An 8,207-nucleotide genomic window follows, 5' to 3' on the forward strand; every position below is an offset into this window, starting at 1 on the left:
TCCTCTCCCCCTCTCCCCCTCTCCTCCTCTCCTCCTCCCCTCTCCTCCCCCCTCTCTCCCCCTCTATCCCCCTCTCCTCCTCTCCTCCTCTCCTCTCTGACATAGTGATTCATAGACTAAGTGTGCATCTCTTCTTTACTGTAATGTTGGTGAGAGCGCTGTGAGAGTATTTTTAGGTCCAGTAGGAGAAAGAAGAAAGAAAAAAGTTTTCATCTTGAACAAAGACCACGGTCGAGCCAAGGCATTCACTGTGGACTGACAAAAAAAAACAGTTGAAATGAGAATATATATATATATTTTTTCCCCTATTTCATTTATTTTCACTTGACAGTGAGGAGTTTCACAGGCACGACGTAGCGTGTGGGAGGATCACGCTACTATTATACCCCAGTTTACCCCCCAGCAGTGACCAGGACACATACCCTTAATCCGGCTTTCCCCCCCACAGACACGTGTGCCTGTATGGACACCCGGCTCGGACCTGCGCCCCTCTTGTTGGTAGGCAGGGAATCTATACCGCTGCACTATCCAGACGCCCCAAATCATACCTCTTAGAATATGACAGACAAACTGATCTGCTCTTTGGCCAAATTCAGTTTTCATACTAACATTCCTAACCAAGTAGCCCCTGTTTTACATCGCATTTCCATTCGGCTATGTTTTGCCCTGCTGACTGTGGCCCATTTCTTCTGTGTAGGTCTAGTTTCTCCCTCCGTCCCCCTCTCTCCCTCTTTCTATAGCTCTCTCTCCCCCTCTCTCTCCCTCTTTCTATAGCTCTCTCTCCCCCTCTCTCTCTCTCTCTCTCTCTCTTTCTCCCCCTTCCCCCCTCCCCCCCCAAGGCCCAGTTGGGCATCATTTGCATGGCCTACTTTCAGCGTGTGGGGTTGGGTTAATACCCCCACGGAGGGGCTCTTGAGCAGTAAACACTTCCCTCGCCGTGACTACCAGCGGGCTTTCCTCAATGAACTGATCCACTTAAGGCTCAATGCAATATTGTATTCTGCCCTTGACACCATCCGCAACAACACATGATGCCTCTGGTATCTTTTACCAAGCAACCGCACAAGCACACATCTGCTGGGGCAAATTCTCCTCTTTCTAAAAAGAACCACTTGCTCAGCAAATTCTCAAATGAATCAGTTATGCAAAGCAGTGTAGAACTGCTGGACGTGGTACTATACTACTATTACTACTACTACTACTACTACTAGTAAATAATACTTATTATTATTGTGGTAACCACCTGCTGTCCCCGCTGACGCTGCCGGTATATACCCAATAAAAACCCGGTATATATCAATGCAAGAAGCCCAAAATGGAGTCGTGCGGGAGCTCCCAAGTGAGCTTATCAGTGGATAAGTGGATAATGACAAATTGACTTTTACTGCAGAGGAAAATTATTTTGGAAAGGTAGGAAGTGAACCGTGTAAGTACTGTATTGCTGACACCAACAGTTTCTATCCAAATAATTCACAAGTAAAAAAATATATATACGGTAATAATAAATAAAATAAATCCCAGGCATCTGTTGCTAATTAAGGTTACAGAGCCTATACCAGACAGGCTTTCAGCAGAGCAAAACACGATTGCAAGGAAGAAATTGGTTCTTTCCCCCCAAACAGGCACTCTGCTAAAGTGATGTATGATTATCTCCACCTGTCACAATCCAGTTGAAATGAAGTTTCAGATGTGCAACAGCTGCAGGAAGCCAGTGACGGCAGGGATGGACAGACAGCTGTGCTTGTTTCAGTTGAGAGGAGTCTGCGCTGCTTGTAAATCAACCATTTGTGTTCCTTTGGATGCTCTGAAACCCCATTTCTCAAAACATATTCCAACATTTTTGGCCGTAGGATCTGATTCACAACCTACCGTCACATCACATCCCGTATTCAGTGTTGATGAGGCCTGCTTGTAATTTTGTGGCATGCAAGCACACATACATTATACACACACACACACACGGCTGTGATAGATGTGTGTGTTTTACTGTGTGTGATGCGCACACACACACATACACACACACACACACACACACACACACACACACACACACACACGGCTGTGATAGATGTGTGTGTTTTACTGTGTGTGTGTGTGTGTGTGTGTGTGTGTGTGTGTGTGTGTGTGTGTGTGTGTGTGTGTATGTGTGTCTGCACGCACGTCACACACAGTAAAACACACACATCTATCACAGCGTTCGCGTGTCAATCCGAGTGCTAGTCATTCTCCAACTACCTCCAGGCTGCTCCACTTTTTCTCCCAGTTTCCCAGTGGCACAAAAAAGAATCTAAAATTAAGAATTATTATAATAATATTAAGATTTTGTGACGCGGTGCCGTAAGGCGTAAGAAGTATAGGCAACTGTGAAATCGCACAGATCAAGATAAAACGTTGTTAAAAAAATATTTTTCAGAGTACCGCAGAATGAGTCCGGAAACATGTTTGCAGGTCTTCTGGATTTGGCACAAGTTTGATTGTTGCTGATTGGCTTAAGGTCTTTGTCTGTCAAAGTACTCCCGCCCACCACAGCTAGCAGATAGCAGTGTAGAGTGATCCGTGGAGTGAAACAGCATGTGAAGTGGTCAGGATGGTTTGGATCAGGCTGAGAATGCATGACAACACTCACACGTATTGATCGAGGGGTAAAAAGAAGAAGAAAATAAGCTCTGACAGCATTTAGACAGACTGCAGAAGAGACTTTAATTAGTACATTTAAATCAATGAGTGGCGGGTTGAGTGTATTCCCTACATAAATAAATGTGTAAAATGTCAACTGCATATCAAAAGGATCAGCGACATGGCAATATGTTCAGAAAGCTAATCTCCCTCTGCATTTGACAAGGCATCTGAGGACAGGAGAACCCCGGGAGGAAGCAGCCAGACAGTGTTGTCTCTAAACAACTTCTCTGACTTAGTGTTGGATTTGTTTCAGAGCGCAGAGGGAGACGAGTCAAGCCCAGTCAAATCAGCTCTTTATAGCCATGCCTTCATCACAAAGGGTCCTGCCAAAGGACTTGACAGAGAACGAACGCACCCCAATCTAACTCAACGATCAATCTCAGAGACAGCTGAAACAATAAGTCAATTATTCGATTGGTCGGTCGACAGAAACCGAATCCTTTAGACACATTTTGTGAGGGGGGGGAGAAAATGCTCAAATGATCTCGTTCCAGCTTCTTAAATGTGAATGTTTTCTGGTTTCTTTAGTTTTCGATGACAGTAAAGCGATTTTCAGATTTTTCATGTTTGGGTCGTGTGCTGCTGGTCAGGGCAAAATAATACATGACGATGTCATCTTGGGCTTTGGGGAAAAAGTGATATTTGACATTTGTCACCATTTTGTAAACATTTTATAGTTCAAACAACTAATCAGTTGAGAAAATATCGACAGATTAATCGATAATAATCATCATTAATTGCAGGCTTGATTTCAGAGAAAAATGATGCGATACAGTGTACAAACAAAAGCATGTGCGTGCGTGTGTGTGTGCGCGCGTGCGCGTGCGCGTGCGTGTTTGTGTGCGTGTGTGTGTGTGCGCGTGCGTGCGTGTGCGTGTTTGTGTGCATGCGTGTGTGTGTGTGAGAGAGAGACAGACACAGAGAAACCGCGACAGACAGAAGGAGAGCAGGGTTCATATTACTGTATAATGGATGACTGTTGGAGAATGAGAATTGGCTGTTTTTGGTTTCACCTGTCAGTGTAAAGAAGCGACTGTCACAATGAGGGCAATGTGGCCCGGACAGGCGAGGTTGCCATGACAACTGGAACAGTTCCCTCTCCATCCGGATTTGTGTTCAGCTGTTGGTCGGGATAAGGTCTGTAAATAGGGACAGACAGACAGACAGACAGACAGACAGACAGACAGGATAAGGTCTGTAAATAGGGACAGACAGAGAGGATAAGGTCTGTAAATAGGGACAGACAGAGAGGATAAGGTCTGTAAATAGGGGCAGACAGACAGACAGACAGACAGACAGACAGACAGACAGACAGGATAAGGTCTGTAAGTAGGGACAGACAGACAGACAGACAGACAGACAGACAGACAGACAGACAGACAGACAGACAGACAGGATAAGGTCTGTAAGTAGGGACAGACAGACAGACAGACCGACAGACAGACAGACAGACAGACAGACAGACAGACAGACAGACAGACAGGATATGGTCTGTAAACAGGGACAGACAGACAGACAGACAGACAGACAGACAGACAGACAGACAGACAGACAGACAGGATATGGTCTGTAAACAGGGACAGACAGAGAGGATAAGGTCTGTAAATAGGGACAGACAGAGAGGATAAGGTCTGTAAATAGGGACAGACAGACAGGACAGACAGACAGACAGACAGGATAAGGTCTGTAAGTAGGGCCAGACAGACAGACAGACCGACAGACAGACAGACAGACAGACAGACAGACAGACAGACAGACAGACAGACAGGATATGGTCTGTAAACAGGGACAGACAGACAGACAGACAGACAGACAGACAGACAGACAGACAGACAGACAGACAGACAGACAGGATATGGTCTGTAAACAGGGACAGACAGACAGGATAAGGTCTGTAGGTAGGGACAGACGGACAGACAGACAGACAGACAGGATATGGTCTGTAAACAGGGACATACAGACATACAGACAGACAGACAGACAGACAGACAGGATAAGGTCTGTAAGTAGGGACATACAGACAGGATAAGGTCTGTAAGTCAGGTCTTCCTCCTGCACGCTCTGAGAGCAACGTTTGATTTCTGTCTTTTCATCCGTCCCCTCTCTCTTCTCTCTTCACATCTTTTTTGTGCTGTCGTTTGCATTCTCCTCCAATCAAGCTGTGCTGTGATCGTCACGCTGCTTCTCCTCCATCACATACTGCTGCTTCTCCTCCATCACATACTGCTGCTTCTCCTCCATCACATACTGCTGCTTCTCCTCCATCACATACTGCTGCTTCTCCTCCATCACATACTGCTGCTTCTCCTCCATCACATACTGCTGCTTCTCCTCCATCACATACTGCTGCTTCTCCTCTATCACATACTGCTGCTTCTCCTCCATCACATACTGCTGCTTCTCCTCTATCACATACTGCTGCTTCTCCTCCATCACATACTGCTGCTTCTCCTCCATCACATACTGCTGCTTCTCCTCCATCACATACTGCTGCTTCTCCTCCATCACATACTGCTGCTTCTCCTCCATCACATACTGCTGCTTCTCCTCCATCACATACTGCTGCTTCTCCTCCATCACATACTGCTGCTTCTCCTCTATCACATACTGCTGCTTCTCCTCCATCACATACTGCTGCTTCTCCTCCATCACATACTGCTGCTTCTCCTCCATCACATACTGCTGCTTCTCCTCCATCACGTACTGCTGCTTCTCCTCCATCACATACTGCTGCTTCTCCTCTATCACATACTGCTGCTTCTCCTCCATCACATACTGCTGCTTCTCCTCCATCACATACTGCTGCTTCTCCTCTATCACATACTGCTGCTTCTCCTCCATCACATACTGCTGCTTCTCCTCCATCACATACTGCTGCTTCTCCTCCATCACATACTGCTGCTTCTCCTCCATCACATACTGCTGCTTCTCCTCCATCACATACTGCTGCTTCTCCTCCATCACATACTGCTGCTTCTCCTCCATCACATACTGCTGCTTCTCCTCCATCACATACTGCTGCTTCTCCTCCATCACATACTGCTGCTTCTCCTCCATCACATACTGCTGCTTCTCCTCTATCACATACTGCTGCTTCTCCTCCATCACGTACTGCTGCTTCTCCTCCATCACATACTGCTGCTTCTCCTCTATCACATACTGCTGCTTCTCCTCCATCACATACTGCTGCTTCTCCTCCATCACATACTGCTGCTTCTCCTCCATCACATACTGCTGCTTCTCCTCTATCACATACTGCTGCTTCTCCTCCATCACATACTGCTGCTTCTCCTCCATCACATACTGCTGCTTCTCCTCCATCACGTACTGCTGCTTCTCCTCCATCACATACTGCTGCTTCTCCTCCATCACATACTGCTGCTTCTCCTCCATCACATAATGCTGCTTCTCCTCCATCACATACTGCTGCTTCTCCTCCATCACATACTGCTGCTTCTCCTCCATCACATACTGCTGCTTCTCCTCCATCACATACTGCTGCTTCTCCTCTATCACATACTGCTGCTTCTCCTCCATCACATACTGCTGCTTCTCCTCCATCACATACTGCTGCTTCTCCTCTATCACATACTGCTGCTTCTCCTCCATCACATACTGCTGCTTCTCCTCCATCACATACTGCTGCTTCTCCTCCATCACATACTGCTGCTTCTCCTCCATCACATACTGCTGCTTCTCCTCCATCACATACTGCTGCTTCTCCTCCATCACATACTGCTGCTTCTCCTCTATCACATACTGCTGCTTCTCCTCCATCACATACTGCTGCTTCTCCTCCATCACATACTGCTGCTTCTCCTCTATCACATACTGCTGCTTCTCCTCCATCACATACTGCTGCTTCTCCTCCATCACTTACTGCTGCTTCTCCTCCATCACATACTGCTGCTTCTCCTCCATCACATACTGCTGCTTCTCCTCCATCACATACTGCTGCTTCTCCTCCATCACATACTGCTGCTTCTCCTCCATCACGTATACTGCTGCTTCTCCTCCATCACGTATACTGCTGCTTCTCCTCCATCACATACTGCTGCTTCTCCTCTATCACATACTGCTGCTTCTCCTCCATCACATACTGCTGCTTCTCCTCCATCACGTACTGCTGCTTCTCCTCCATCACATACTGCTGCTTCTCCTCCATCACGTATACTGCTGCTTCTCCTCCATCACATACTGCTGCTTCTCCTCCATCACATACTGCTGCTTCTCCTCCATCACATACTGCTGCTTCTCCTCCATCACATACTGCTGCTTCTCCTCCATCACATACTGCTGCTTCTCCTCCATCACATACTGCTGCTTCTCCTCCATCACGTACTGCTGCTTCTCCTCCATCACATACTGCTGCTTCTCCTCCATCACGTACTGCTGCTTCTCCTCCATCACATACTGCTGCTTCTCCTCCATCACATACTGCTGCTTCTCCTCCATCACATACTGCTGCTTCTCCTCCATCACATAACGCTGCTTCTCCTCTATCACATACTGCTGCTTCTCCTCCATCACATACTGCTGCTTCTCCTCTATCACATAATGCTGCTTCTCCTCTATCACATACTGCTGCTTCTCCTCCATCACATACTGCTGCTTCTCCTCCATCACATACTGCTGCTTCTCCTCCATCACATAACGCTGCTTCTCCTCTATCACATAACGCTGCTTCTCCTCCATCACATACTGCTGCTTCTCCTCCATCACGTACTGCTGCTTCTCCTCCATCACGTACTGCTGCTTCTCCTCCATCACGTACTGCCACAGAAGAGCCTGGCAACACTACTGTCATGTTTTACAGCTGGGCTTAAGTCAAAACAATCAACTTGTTGTTCTCGCATTCTTAGACGTGCAGGGTTTGGCCAAGTGTGTGTGTTATGTGTGTGTGCGTGCGTGCATGTACGTGTGTGTGTGTGTGTGTGCGTGTGCGTGTGCGTGTGCGTGCATGCATGTATGTGTGCATGTGTGTCTTTTTACGAGAAATATAGTTTCCAGAGCTGCAGCAGGAGGCAGCTTTCTATACAGATAACTAGGGGTGTCACGATATTTCGTCGCACGATATATCGCGATATCGAAACGTCACGATATCCGTATCGTCAGAAAAAAATGATATCGTAAAAAAAAAAAAAAAAAAAAAAAAAATGTTTTGCTCCTGAATAATAATAGAACAAATTTAGCAGAATCAACACGCATGAGTGAGGGGGTAGACTACTACTGGCATGGCAAAACAGCTCAAGGGGTACATAAGATTACATAAGTTTAGGGACCATTGAGCATGAGTTATTTAAGAAATAGATTGTATACTTTATTTTTCTTTCACCATGCAACAAACATTTAGTTTGTGACAGTGTGACACATTCTATTGCAAGAGAAGCATTATCTTCCAAGTTGTTTTCTAGTTATTATAATAACAATTTCCCAAAACAGCATTTGTTTTGTATTTTGTGTATTTCAAATGAAAGACTATTTTTCCAGTATTTTCCCAGGGCTCCCTTGAAAAGAGGTTTCGATTT

Source organism: Poromitra crassiceps, assembly GCF_964638095.1.
Source record: "Poromitra crassiceps genome assembly, chromosome: 8".
Classification (NCBI taxonomy): Eukaryota; Metazoa; Chordata; class Actinopteri; order Beryciformes; family Melamphaidae; genus Poromitra; species Poromitra crassiceps.